Genomic DNA, 14,953 nt, shown 5'->3' with positions numbered 1-14,953 from the left:
CTGGTTCCAAATAGGAAAAAGAGTACATCAAGGCTGTATATTGTCACCCTGCTTATTTAACTTATATGCAGAGTACATCATGAGAAACTGCTGTACTGGAAGAAATACAAGGTGGAATCAAGATTGCCAGGAGAAATATCAATAACCTCAGATATGCAGATGACACCACGCTTATGGCAGAAAGTGAAGAGGAACTAAAAAGCCTCTTGATGAAAGTGAAAGTGGAGAGTGAAAAAGTTGGCCTAAAGCTCAACATTCAGAAAACTAAGATCGTGGCATCTGGTCCCATCACTTCATGGGAAATAGATGGGCAAACAGTGGAAACAGTATCAGACTTTATTTTTTTGGGCTCCAAAATCACTGCAGATGGTGACTGCAGCCATGAAATTAAAAGACGCTTACTCTTTGGAAGAAAAGTTATGACCAACCTAGATAGCATATTCAAAAGCAGAGACATTACTTTGCTGACTAAGGTCTGTCTAGTCAAGGCTATGGTTTCTCCTGTGGTCATGTATGGATGTGAGAGTTGGACTGTGAAGAAGGCTGAGCGCAGAAGAATTGATGCTTTTGAACTGTGGTGTTGGAGAAGACTCTTGAGAGTCCCTTGGACTGCAAGGAGATCCAACCAGTCCATTCTGAAGGAGATCAGCCCTGGGCTTTCTTTGGAAGGAATGATGCTAAAGCTGAAGCTCCAGTACTTTGGCCACCTCATGTGAAGAGTTGACTCATTGGAAAAGACTCTGATGCTGGGAGGGATTGGGGGCAGGAGGAGAAGGGGACGACAGAGGATGAGATGGCTGGATGGTATCACTGACTCGATGGACATGAGTCTGAGTGAACTCCGGGAGTTGGTGATGGACAGGGAGGCCTGGCATGCTGCGATTCATGGGGTCGCAAAGAGTCGGACACGACTGAGTGACTGAACTAAACTGATAATATCGAGCAGAGTTCTATGTGTTATACAGTAGGTCCTTGTTGGTGAACCATTTAAAATGTTGCAGTGTGTACATGTCATTCCTAAACTCCCTAACTATCCCTTCTCCCCCTCTTCCCCCACCCTAGTTTCTTCTCTATGAGTCTGTTTGTAAATGAGTTCATTTGTATAATTTTTTTTTTTTAGATTCCACATATAAGCAATATCATATGATACTTCACTTTTCTACCTTACTTCACTCAGTATGGTAGACTTTAGGTCAACCCATGTTGCTGCAAATAGCAATATTTCATTCTTTTTAAATATTTATTTATTTTTATTTTTGGCTGTGCTGGGTTTTTGTTGCTGGATATATGCCCAGGAATGGGATTGCTGGATGATATGGTAGCTCTATGTTTAGTTTTTTAAGGAACCTCCATACTTTTCTCCATAGTGGCTGTACCAGTTTACATTCCCATCAGTGGTGTAGGAGAATTCCCTTCCCTCCACACCCTCTCCAGCATTTATTTGTGGATTTTTTGACAATAACCATATTCACTAGTGTGAGGTGATATCTCAATGTCGTTTTTTTCGGCATTTCTATAACAATTGGTGATGTTGAACATCTTTTCATGTGCTTCCTGGCCATCTGTATGTCGTCTCTGGAGAAATGTCTATCAGATCTTCTGCCTATTTTTTTGATTGAGTTGTTTGTTTTGATGATATTGAGCTGCATGAGCTGTTTGTAAATTTTGGAGACTAATTCTTTGTCAGCCACATCACTTGCAAATGTTTTCTCTCATTCTGTGGGTTGTCTTTTCATTTTGTTTATGGTTTCCTTGCATCACTGACTCGATGGACGTGAGTCTGAGTGAACTCTGGGAGTTGGTGATGGACAGGGAGGCCTGGCATGCTGCGATTCATGGGGTCGCAAAGAGTCAGACACAACTGAGTGACTGAACTGAACTGAACTGATGGTTTCCTTTGGTGTGAAAAAGCTTTTGAGTTTAATTATGTCCCATGCGTTTATTGTTATTTTTTAATTTCCATTACTCTGGGAGGCAGATCAAAAAAGATATTGCTGCAATTTATGTCAGATAGTGTTCTGCCTATGTTTTCCTCTAAGAGTTTTATAGTGTCTGGTCTCACGTTTAGGTCTTTAGTCTCATTTTGAACTTCGAATATTGTAATTTAATTTTTTTACATGTAGCTGTCCAGTTTCCGAGTACCAGTTATTGAAGATACTGTCTTTCCATAATTGTACAGTCTTGTCCCCAGTGTCACAGATCGATTGACCATAGGTGTGTGCGTTTATTTCTGGGCTTCCTATCTTGTTCCATTGATCTATATTTCTGTTTTGGTGCCAGTATCATACTATTTTGATGACTATAGCTTTGTAGTATAGTCTGAAGTCAGGGACCCTGATTCCTCCAGCTCTGTTTTTCTTTCGAGGTTGCTTTGGTTCTTCAGGGGTCTTTTGTGTCTCCATACCAATTTTAAGAATTTTTTTTTTTTTTTTTAATTCTAGTTCTGTGAAAAATGCTGTTGGTAATTTGAAAGGAATTGCATTGAATCCATAGATTGTCTTGGGAGTGCAGTCATTTGGACAATGTTGACTCTTCCAGTCCAAGAACATGGTGCATCTCCCCATCTATTTGTGTCATCTTCACTAGTGTCTTATAGTTTTCGAAGTACAGGTCTTCTGTCTCCTTCAGTAGGTTTATTCCTAGGTATTATATTCTTTGTGATGTGTTGGTAAATGGGATTGTTTCTTTAATTTCTCTTTCTAATCTTTCATTGCTAGTATATAGAAAAACAATAGATTTCTGTGTATTAATTTTGTAATCTGTAACTTTGCCAAATTCATTGATGAGTTCTAGTAGTTTTCTGGTAGTATCGTTAGGATTTTCTGTGTATAAGTATCATGTCATCTGCAAATAGTGACAGTTTAACTTCCTTTCCAATTTGGATTCATTTTATTTCTTTTTCTTTTCTGATTGCCATAGCTAGGGCTTCCAAAACTATGTTGAATGAAAGTGGTGAGAGTGGAAATCTTTGTCTTGTTCCTGAGCTTAGAGGAAATGCTCTCAGCTTTTCACTGTTGAGCATGATGTTAGCTGTAGGTTTGTCATATGTGGCCTTTATTATACTGAGATATTTTCCCTCTATGCCCTCTTTCTGGAGAGTTTTCCTTATAAATAGGTGTTGAATTTTGTCAAAGCTTTTTCTGCCTCAGTTGAGATTATTACGAGTTTTAATTCTTCAGTTTGTTGATGTGGTGTATCACACTGATTGATCTGCAGATACTGAGAAATCCATGCATCCCTAGGATAAATCCCACATGATCATGGTGTGTGATCCTTTTTAATGAATTTTTGGATTCCTATTGCTAGTATTTTGTTGAGGATTTTTGCGTCTATGTTCATCAGTGATATTGGCCCATAATTTTCTCTTTTTTTGGGTGATATCTTGGTCTAGGGTTGTTTTTTTAAAATATCGACCTATTTCAATATTTAGTTTCATTTTAAAATTAAAATTATTGGACAATTTTTTGCAACTTAAAAGTCTTTATTAGAGGTGAGGAAAACATTAATAAGCCATTAGTTATTGACAACAAATAAAATTATCAACTGTGGATTTAAGAAAGCCACGTTAAAGAGTAAAAAGTTTCAATTATACTATTTAACCAAAGGAAATCTCCTTTACCTCCTTATTCCTAATTGTAACATTCTCATTTTGACATAATCTACACCTTTTCACCCAATTAATACAGTGTAAACAAAATTTTCCCAAATGTTAAGACTTTACCATTTATGACATATGACATAACTGTAACTCTTTAAAAGTTCCTTAAAAGAAATTTGAAATTTTAATTTTCACTGTGAACCTGTCTGATCAAAAAGTAAAGGACATCACTACCACATGAATTAAATAATGGAATAAAAACCAAAAGTGGTATCTGTATAATCAGCAAATTATCTGATAAGACATTTTAACTACTTCACATTTCTGCTTAGCACAAGTGAGAATAAACTGGTTCCAAGGTACTACAAGCCTTGGTATTTTTCCTCTTAAGCTTTAAATCATAGTATTACTCTACTCAAGTAATCTCTAAGAAAATGGCAATGTTCATAAGTACAAAAATTATTATATCCAGTAGGTGGTATTCTACATAGTCAAGATAACAAGATAATTCTTTATAAAATTAGATTTTTTAAAATGCAGAATATCTGGTAATTACCAGTATCTCAAAAGCAAAAATGAGAAAAATACAGAAAATAGAAGCACTCATTGAATAATATTTTGCTTTGAGGATACCAGAAATGATTTTATTCCAAGAAATAAGTAATAATGATGAGATGTAACACACCATATATCTTTTAAGCCAAACCACGCTTTTCTGCTCAGAACAATTCTGATTTTTACATTCTTAATCTCCTTTGTCCAGAACAGGACCCCATTTGAAGTCATTATTTGAATAGAGTTCATAATCTAAAGCCACTTTTCTACACAGGATGTTTTCATTTTAGTATTTATACAAAAGCTGCAAAAAGGCAAATGAAAGTCAGTTATAAGAACTTGTAGCATAATAAATGTCAATTACAGTAACTGTCAACAGACTTCTATACAGAAGCCAAAAAGTTGCTACAGTGCAGGTGAAAACTAACATGATTCCTCCATATACTCAGAAGCACTCATATTACTTCGTTTAGTAATACCATCATAAGATCCAAAAAGGGAAACCTTAATGGGTCCTTTCAAAGATGCATAATTTTCCGAACAATTTTCCTCTGGACACACAGCCTGTACATTCCTTCAATCCTTTTTCAGTCGTTTAGCTTTTGCAATATTTTCTTGACGTTTTTGCTTCTTCTTTTGCTCCTTTTCCCTGGCGTCAATCATCCTGGCCAATTTCCAAGACCGCACAGCACTTGCTAGAAACAGTGGAGTCAGAGCCAACATAACTGCTGTAAGGAAGCCATTTGGGTCCTTTGCAGCCGATTCCACAACATACTCAGCCCGAGCCTTTAAATGAAACATCTCTGTGGAGGCCTTATGCTTGAGTAGTGATCTATAATTTCGTCCTGGGATTAGCAGCCAGTCACAATTTCAGATGACCTTTGGTTGGCTGTCTTTTTCTTGAACTCTACCAATACAGTTCTGAGAGAAGGCTTGAATTCTATATACTCCCATGCACCTCAATTCTGGACCCCGAGTGCAAGCGCCCTCCACACCAAGGAATAAATATTCTTCTTCTTCCTTCCCAAAAGAATTGACCAGACTTGATCTTCGGACCAGACCCGCATGGCGCCTGAAGCTGAGGGCGCCTCACAGCCAGCCGCACTTTCCCTTCCTTGTGTGTTCCCCTCGCTCGCTCTTCCTTCCTCACCCGCACCACTGCGGCCTCGCTTCCCTGACCCTGCACACGGGCGAGCACCGGCTGGCTGCGGGGCTCGAACAGCCGGCGGCCCCCGGGAACCAGCGGTCGTCCCCACCACACCCTGGGCTGCCGGCGCCGCGCCCTGGCCATCTCCGCTGAGCACCGGGGCGAAACAGCCGCGCCGGCCTCCACCCGCCCCCCTACATCTCACGGGGCATGGTGGGTTCGCACCCCCACTCCCGACTCACCGCTTGGTCTAGTTTTGGCATAAGGGTAATGGTGGCCTCATAGTCTAAGTTCAGGAGTTTTCTTTCCTCTGCGATTTTTTGGAACAGTTGGAGGAGGATAGGTGATAGCTCTCCTCTAAATGTTTAATAGACTTTGCCTTCACAGCCGTCGGGCCCTGGTTTGTTGAGAGTTTTTCATCATGGTTTCAATTTCGATGCTTGTGATTGGTCTGTTCATATTTTCTGTTTCTTCCTGGTTCTGTCTTGGGAGACTATACCTTTATGAGAATTGTGCCAATTTCTTCCAGGTTGTCCATTTTATTGGCATACAGTTACTTGTCCTAGTCTCTCATAAGCCTTTGTATTCCTGTAGAGTCCGTTGTAACTTCTCTTTTTTCATTTCTAATTTTATTGTTTGAAGCCCTCTCCCTTTTTTCTTGATGAATCTGGCTAAAGGTTTATAAATTTTGTTTATAAAGGTTTATAAATTTTTTCGAAGAACTAGCTGTTATTTCATTGATCTTTTCTGTTTACTTTATCTCTGTTTCATTTTATTTCTGCTCCAATCTATGATTTCTTCCTTCTGCTAACTTTAGGTTTTATTTGTTATTTCTCTAGTTGCTTTAGGTATAAGTTTAGGTCGTCTATTTGAGATTTTGCTTGTTTTCTGAAGATTGCATTGCTATAACCTTCCCTTTTTCAACCGCTCTTGCTGTATCCCATAGGTTTTGTTTGCTTGATTGGTTTTCTGTTTTTTTTTTTTTTTAGTTTGTTTTTGGTGATGCCATGTGACATGTGGAGATTCATCCCATAGATTTCGGGTCATTGTGCTTCCATTTTTGCTTGTCTCTAGGTATTTTTTTATTTCCTCTATGATTTCTTCAGGGACCTATTAGTTGTTTAGTAGCATATTGTTTAGCCTCCACTAAACTCCACTGTTTGTGTTTTTTACAGTTTTTGTCTTGTAATCTACTTCTAATTTCATAGTGTTGTGGTCAAAAAAAGAGGATTGATATTTCAGCTTCCTTAAATTTATTGAGGCTCACTTTGTGGCCCAACATGTGGTCAGTCCTGGAGAATGTTCAGTGTATACGCAAGAAGAATGTGTCTTCTGCGGCTTTTGGATGGAATGCTTTATAAATATCAGGTCCATCTGATCTGATTTAAGGAAGGCCTATGTTTCCTATTGATTTTTCTGTCTGGATGATATGTCCATTGATGAAAGTGGTGTGCTAAAGTCTCCCACTATTATTGTGTTACTGTCAATCTCTCCCTTAATGGTGGTTAGTATTTGCCTTATATATTGAGGTACTCTTGTGTTGGGTTCATAGGTACTTAAAATTGTTTTATCTTCTTGGATTGATCTCTTGATCATTATGTAGCATCCTTGTGTTCTGTAACAGTCTTTATTGTAAAGTCTGTTTTATCTGAAATGAGTATTGTTATTCCACCTTTGTTTTGATTTCCATTTGCATGGAATACCTGCTTCCATCTCATCACTTTTAATCAGTATGTGTCCCTAGGTCTGAAATTGGTCTCTTGTAGACAGCATATATATGGGTGTTGTTTTTGTATCTGTTCAGCCAGTCTGTGTCTTTTGTCTCATGCATTTAATCCATTTACATTTAAGGTAATTATTGATACGTATGTTCCTATTGCCATTTTCTTAATTATTTTGTGTTTTTTTATAGGTCTTTTTTAGTCCTTTCCTCTTTCGTTCTTTTGTGGTTTGATGACCATCTTTAATGTTTTGTTTGTTTTTTTTTCTTTTTTGTATGTGTATCTCTTGTAGTTTTGGGGTTAGCTGTTCCCATGATGGTTTGATATAGCAGTCTGTATATGTACAAGGTTATTTTAAGTTGCTGGTCTCTTTCCCACCTTGAGAAGTTTCTTTAGCATTTATTGCAAAGCTGGTCTGGTGGTGCTGAATTCTCTTAGCCTTTGTTTGGCTGTAAAAATAGAATTTCCCTGTCAAATCTGAATGAGGGCCTTGCTGGGTGGAGTATTCTTAGTTGTAGGTTCCTCACTTTCATCATTTTAAATATATCATGCCAGTCCTTTCTGGCCTACAAAATTTCTGCTGAAAAACCTGATGATAACCTTATGGGAGTACCCTTGTATGTTATTTGTTAATTTTTCCCTTATTGCTTTTAATATTTTTTCTTTTCTTTAATTTTTTTTTTTTTTCTATTTGGTTGCTACATGTCCCAGCATGTTCCTCCTTGGGTTTATCCTGCCTGTGACTTTCTGCACTTCCTGGACTTGGCTGACTGTTTCCTTTCCCATGTTAGGGAAGTTTTCAGCTATTATTTCTTCAAATAATTTCCCAGGTCTCTTCTCTCTCTCTCTTCTCTTTCTGGGATTCCTATAATGCAAATGTTGGTGTGTTTAATGTTGCCCGAGAGGTCTCTTAGACTGTCTTTGTTTCTTTCGATTCTTTTTTCTTTATTCTGTTCTGTGGCTGTGATTTCTACCATGCTGTCTTCCAGGTTACTTATCTGTTCTGCCTCAGTTATTTTGCTATTAATCCCTTCTAGTGTATTTTTCATTTCAGTTATTGTATTGTTCATCTTTGTTTGTTCTTTAATTCTTCTAGGTCCTTGTTAAACATTTCTTACACGTTCTCAATTCTTATCTCTGTCCTTTTTCTGAGATCTTGAGTCTTTTTCACTATCATTATTCTCAATTCTTTTTCTGGAAGATTGCTTAACTCTACTTCACTTAGTTGTTTTCCTGGGGTTTTATCTTTTTCCTTCATCTGGGACATATTCCTCTGCCATTTCATTTTGTCTTACTTTCTGTGATTGTGGTTTCCCTCCTGCAGACTGCAAAACTGAGGTTCTTCCATCTGCTGTCGGATCTCTGATGGATGAGGCTATGAAAGAGGTTTGTGCAAGCTCCCAGGTGGGGTGGACTGATGGTAGGGCTATGTCTTATCACATTGGTTGGCAGGGCTGTGCTCCATAAAACTTTAATCTCTGTATTGGTTGGCAGGGCTGTGCTCCATAAAACTTTAATCTCTGTCTGCTGATGGGTGGGGCTGTGTTCCGTTCCTATTGGTTTGGCCTGAGGCAGTGCAGTACTGGAGCCCTCAGGCTGTTTTGTGGGCAAATGGTGGCCTCCTGGAGGGTTCATGCCAATTAGTACTTCCCAGAACTGCTGCTGCCAGTGTACCTGTCCCCACAGTGAGCCACAGCTACCCCTTGTCTCTGCAAGAGACTCTCCAATACTCGCAGGTAGGACTGGCCCATTCTCTTATGTGGTCACTACCTTTTTCCCTTAGATCCCGATGTGCCTGAGACTGTATGTGTGCCCTCCAAGAGTGAAGTTTCTGTTTTCTCCAGTCCTGTGGAAGTCCTGCAATCAAATCCCACTGAATGTCAAAGCCAGATTCTCTAGGGATTCCTCTTCCCATTGACAGACACCGCACCCACCCCCCCAACCGGCTGGGAAGCCTGATGTGGTGTTCAAAACTTTCATTCCAGTGGGAGAACTTCTGAGGTACAGTTGTTTTCCAGATTGTGGGTTGCCCTCCTGGTGGGTATGAGATTTGATTTTACTGTGATTATGCCTCTCCTGCCGTTTCATTGTGGCTTTTGCTTTATCTTTGGAGGTAGGGTATCTTTTTTGGTATGTTCTGGTGTTGTTTTGTCAGTGGTTATTCAGCAGTTAGTTGTGATCCTTGTGTACTAAAGAAGGGGTGAGCGCACCTCCCCATTTAAAAAAGACATTCATCTTGTACATGGCTGGAAAGTAAGGGGAAGCTTTTGGGGTCCTTATACAGAAGCTGGGAGCAGTTCCTTAGCCTATAGGCTGTTTTTCCAAACAACTAGATTCCATGGCCTGAGGTTGGCCTGGCTCCCTCTGGGCAGTAGCTGCCACTGCTTTATTGTGGGAGAAACTAACACTTACCTTTGGACAGACACTGGAAGTCCAGGCCCCTTGTCAATACAAGGAGCCCTGATGATTAAAGGCCACCAATGGCTAACTGGAGGGTGCCTTATTAAATACCAGCCTTGACTCCCCAGAGGTAACCCTCAAAACTGGCCACACCTTCAACCCAGCTATACAGATACCTGCTGAAAGCCCCAAACTACCATATTCCTCCCTCAAAACCCTTGACCAGGTTTATGGCTGTAGGCCTGCTCGAACAGAGCAGGCCATAGAACAGTCTGAGGAAGAATGGTTTGTTGATGGCATCAGTTTCATTAAAGATGGAGCCAGGAGAGCAGAGTATGTATTGTGAATGCCCCTAGTGTTGTAGAAGCAAACCTTTGCTATCCAACACTTTGGCCCAGAGGGTTGAACTGATAGCCCTAACTGAACCTTAACTTTAGGGGAAGGAAACATTATCAATACATACACAGGTTTTGTTGTTTTACATGTTTATGTAGCTCTCCGGGGAAAAAATTGCATTTTTTAAAATGCAAAAAATTCCCCTGTAAAATATGGGGCTGAGATTTTATGTCTCATAGAAGCAGTTCAAAACCCAAAGCAGATACAATTAACCAACAATCCTTGTATTTGGTATGGGAAGGGAAATTGAAAACTCCGCTTTGTTCTCTTGGAAAACTTTCTGGGGGGTGGAGTAGGAGGGAGGCTTGAGAGGGAAGTGATGTGTGTATACTTACAGCTGATACACACTGTTGTACAGTAGAGACCTAGCACAGCATTGCAAAGCAATTACCCTCCAATTTAAAAAGTTAAAAAGTTAATTTAAAAAGTTAAAAAAACCTTTATGGAGGGACGTTTTTATTCTCTCATGAGCCTTCTCTCTCCAGGCACACTGTTTTATGCTGTACTTTGTCTAATGCTCTGTTGTCTTCCCTACTGTGGTAAATCTGTGACTAAGACTTTCTGGTTCAAGAAGGAGACCTGGACCAATAGTTCCAGACCTTCCATCCTAAAAATGGAAACATGTCAACCTTTAACCCTGAGATTGACAAAAATATAAACCCAAGCAGAATAGCATTGTAATTTTGGCAAGGATGATATTGCCTCCCCTGTCTAGTCAACAGTTAAGGAAGCTCTCCCAATGTTAACTGATTTCCACCCTTTCTAGGCCCTTTGTTCTCCTTTTCGCCCTTGTTTGTGTAAGCTTTTGTTTAAGTTTATGTCTTCTAGGCTCCAACAATCTCAAGTAAGGCTCATGATGGTTCAAGGAATTTAAACCAAAGCAGTGGAAAGTGGCCCAGGTCCCTACAGGTCCTTGGAACAGTCAGTGATGGACTTATATACCTCTCAAGTAGGCGAGGGTCTGTGGCCCCTGTTTATCAGGAAGAAGTTTCAGAGGATACCTTCATCCCTTTACCTTAGGAATAAGGGTGTAGAGTCTCCTGGACCTGGGACCCATTGCCGCAGTGCTTGCACCTGGACAAACATCTTCTTCAGCAACAAAATGCAGAGAAATTATAAGCGACTAAAAGTAACTGCATATATGCACAGTTGGGGCAGATTATGGACAATAAGATACGATAAGATAAAAAACCCAACTGCAGCTTCTGAAGAGCCAGGAGCAAAACAGGGAGCAAAACCAAGGTTTCAGAAGCAAAACCAAGGTTTCAGAAGCAATGAACAGGGTGGGCAGACCACGTAAGCCACCCCTCCTGCCCAAGCTCTGGACATACCCCTACCCTCAACCCATGAAAGGAACCAGGTTGCCTCCTGTTGGGGAGCAAGCAAGGGGATCTGTTCCTTGTTTTTGCTAACACCCTGCTGTGGAGAAAAAGCCTTGCCTGAATTTCTTGTCTGGCCTCTTGGCAATTTCTGTTCATTAAGGAAGACCAAGAACCCTGATTAGTAACAATGGGAGTGATCTCAGGTGGTTCTGGGGTGGCTGTGGCCAGCAGGGGCTTGAAATAGGATATCAGTTCCCCAGAGTATGGATTGACCCTGGGCCATATTGATGAAAGAGCTATGTCTTATCCAAGACCCCCAGGGATTAGTTGCTAGAGGCAGGGCCCTGGCTCTTTCTCTGCTTTGGAGAAGGAATTCATCAAAGAGATGGAAAGTAGTGAAACAAGTAAAGCGTTTATTAGGAGGAAAAAAGTACATGTGGATAGACACAGGCCCAGGAAGGAGTCATGCATTTTGGAGGTAGTTTGAATTACTTATATGGGGGCAGTTCTTCTGGGTTTGCTCTGGCAGTCATTTTGCTTTGTCTGAATCCATATTTGATCTGACTCAGGGCCCTCCCCTGTGTGTGCATTCATCTTTCAACCATGATGGATTCTAGCACAAGGGTCTGGACGTTGACAGAACATACTATGATCTGGTGCCCCCTCCCTTCTCTGATCCCTGAGGAACCATTGTGCACGTGTGTAGTTTGGGAGGTCTCCTTGGCCTCAAGAATGAGAAATATGTGGTCTCTTTTTTAATCCAGGCTGGATTGCTCCTGCCATGATCTTTATTTTGAAGTACCTGTCCACCAGGGTCCATCTGTCTCCTGCCCCAGGATGGGGAGCGATGTGGCTGGATCTGGCTTTGCCACCAGCTGGGATAAGGTACGGTATCAGCTGCCTGCACCGACGCCCACTCCCCTTGGGGATTATTTTCTCTAGTCTACTGGATAAATGCTTGCTGAGGACCAGGAGCCACTCCTGCTCTGTGAAAGGCAAGTGGGGGTGTTTTCAAGAGTAAAAGTGCCAATGTATATGGGTGGAGAAGGGTGTTGAGCTCAGTCACTAGTCCAGAGTGGGGCTGGCCTCCCAGGTGCCATGAGCAGGTGGGCAGGAGCCAGGAGGAACTGCCAAGTAATGGGGGATGGGCCCAGCACCTCATCTCCCTGACCACAGGGCGCTTACACGTTCATACTTGTATGAATTGCAGGCTTTCCCACCCCTGTGTGGAATCAGGTAGGGTTACAGGCAAGAAACGGATGTGTCCTCAGGCTCTGGGCAAGCGCTGGAGGAGGGCCCTGCCATTTCTGTGCTTGGGCACCATTTCTAGGAGTCCTGGTCCCCGGCACCCAGCATTGCCTGTCAGGACTTTTTGGGGTGGAGGAGCTGGTGGGAGAGGCCTCTTTGGCGGGGGATGAGTTCAGACTGGGAGATGTTGGGAGTCTGTCTTCCTCATCCGTCCCAGGCAGCAGGATAGAAGGCTTGGAGTGCTCTGGTTTCTGGGTATTTCCCTCTGCAGAGGTAGTTTTTCTAGGAGCAGGTGAGGCAGGGCCAGGGACTGAGACGGGGCTTGATCCTGATTAAGTGGCCTCAGCTTTCCTGCAGACTAGACTCCAGCGCTGGCACGGTGGCACTGCTCTCTGCTTGCCAATGAGCTTTGTTCACTGAAACTGGGCTTGTCTGAGCTTTCTGGAATAAACTGTCTTCTTTTGTGTTCTCGGGTTTTCACAGGCATTTTTTATTTATGGCAGGGATAACAGTTTTTCACTTGGACTACGGTATGAAGGGTTTAAAATTGTTTCTAAATGTGTAAGTTTAAAATTGAATTGGTTTAAGGAAAATTATTAAATAGTAAAAGTTAAGGAGATGGTCTGTCGGTGCTGTACATTTGGGAAGTTTATCCTGGGTCCCCTTCCCCTCTGGCTTTGGTGAGGAGTAGCAGGAATACGGGGGCTGGGAAGGAGACAGAATTCTGTCCTAACATCTGGTAGATACAGGGCCTCTGTCAGAAATGGGAATGTCCAGGGCAGGGTTGGGGAGAAGTATGGCGATTGGCCTTGGGAATGTGAGGTCTGAAGTGATGAAGAGGGGGAAGGGACAAGGGTAAGCAAGCTTTGGGGGGTCACACACCGGAACTGGTGGCTGGGGTTGGGCAGCTATCGGGGTGCAGGCAGTGGAGGGTGAGGGTAGTCTTTCCAGACCGCCTCTCACCCCCCGACTGGGCTGCCTTTCTGTACCTTCTCCTGAGTGCCCCCCTCAGAATCCCAGGAGAGAGTTCTCTGTGTCACACATCCGCTCAGGGACACACACCCACCTCTGGGCTGAGAATGGGTCAGCACCATGGCTGACTGTCTTGCTAAGATTGTGTGCTGAGGGGAAGAAGGGGTATCCCAAATGAAAGCTGATACTACCATTAGAAGGGGCTAAAGGTGACACAGTCATGGAAAGAAAGAAGCCTAAGGTGGTGACATCACAGTGAAGGAAAGTCTACTGTCTTTTAATTCATTTTGTCTTGCACGCATTCATTCATTCTATCCACTACTGGGGTGGGGTCGTAAACCTAGGCCCTGGTGTCCCTGGCAGGCCTTTAACGTGTCCCTCATTGTAGCCTCTGGATTCCTTACTTTTCCCTTGGAAACTGGTGGTTGTCTGGCTCTGGGCCGGTTTTCCACTGCTGTCTGTGCTCCTGCAGTTATGAGTTCTACAGGGCCTGCTTGCAACTCAAACCCCCTCTGGGCACTTCCGAGCAGGTGGATTCTGCTTATCACCCTGCTGATGGTTCAGCTGCCTGTGCTGGAGACAGCAGCTCTGGGCCCTACCTAGAAGGAGGATGGAGCCCAGCAGACCAGAAAAGGTCCGCTTTCTCTCTGGACCCCAGGCTGTGGGCCCTTCCTCCACTGTTCTTGCTTCCTACAGCGTAGAAATGCCATTTTGTGTTGGGAATACTTGCCGGCTGTCAGCTCATTTTGCCTTCCTAGAGAGTTGCTGGGATAGCCCTTGTAGGTGGGCAGTCCTTCCATCCTTCTTCAGTGGAGCTTCTTAACCTGTAGTCGAGAGAACTAGAGTTGGGGAGGTCCAAGAGCTGAGATGAGGGGGGAATAATCCTTCCTTTTCACTAATATCTAACTGAAACTTGGAATTTCCTTTGATTATGAATGGAGGCAGCAAAGTCTAGCAGAATTAGCAGTGTCTGTGACTGTCACAGAGAAATCAGGGATTTACATACTCACTGAAGGTGTCACAGACACTTCGAAACAGCAACTTCATGCTACCACCTCATGTCTCTGGTATTTATTAATCCAGAGACATTATTTATAATGCCTGTCTTATAACTTAATGAGTTTAATAAAGAATCCAGGTATTCCTGTATCACACATTTGTATGTTTTTATATTTTGATATTTGTGTTTCCACATTAGTAGTCTTCTTATAATTCAGTATACTTTATGCCTTTTAAAACATGGCTTTAAGCAGGAGTCCTGCTTCTCCAGATGCTTAAGGATGTCTCCGACACAGAGTTTGGCAGTCCTAAAAGGCTCACCTTCTCGCCAGTCCTTTCCTTAGACACTTTGTTACTAACCAGGGTTCTTGGACCCCTTAATCAATAGAAATTGACTAGAGGCCAGACAAGAAATTCAGGCGAGACTTTATTGGGAATCCTGCTACAGCTGCTGCTAAGTCGCTTCAGTCGTGTCCGACTCTGTGCGATCCTGGAGACAGCAGCCCACCAGGCTCCACCGTCTCTGGGATTCTCCAGGCAAGAACACTGAAGTGGGTTGCCATTTCTTTCTCCAATGCATGAAAGTGAAAAGTGA

The 14,953-nt window shown here is 42.3% G+C and overlaps 1 long non-coding RNA gene across 2 annotated transcripts in view; it reads left to right on the top strand.

Annotated features, from left to right (window-relative positions):
- LOC128050581 (uncharacterized) overlaps positions 1-14,953 on the top strand; it is a 66,216-nt gene that overhangs the window by 29,865 nt on the left and 21,398 nt on the right. The window contains exons 1-3 of one of the 2 annotated variants that reach the window (XR_008199680.1): positions 8,379-8,407; positions 8,805-9,022; positions 11,904-12,024. This is a non-coding gene — a long non-coding RNA (uncharacterized LOC128050581). Of the gene's footprint in view, positions 1-8,378; positions 8,408-8,804; positions 9,023-11,903; positions 12,025-14,953 lie in introns of those variants that run through there. The other variant, XR_008199679.1, reaches the window with a different exon arrangement.

The sequence above is a fragment of the Budorcas taxicolor genome, chromosome 7, assembly GCF_023091745.1.
Source record: "Budorcas taxicolor isolate Tak-1 chromosome 7, Takin1.1, whole genome shotgun sequence".
Lineage (NCBI taxonomy): Eukaryota > Metazoa > Chordata > Mammalia > Artiodactyla > Bovidae > Budorcas > Budorcas taxicolor.
The sequence above is the reverse complement of the archived record's forward strand: the minus strand, read 5'-3'. Positions and strand labels throughout refer to the sequence as shown.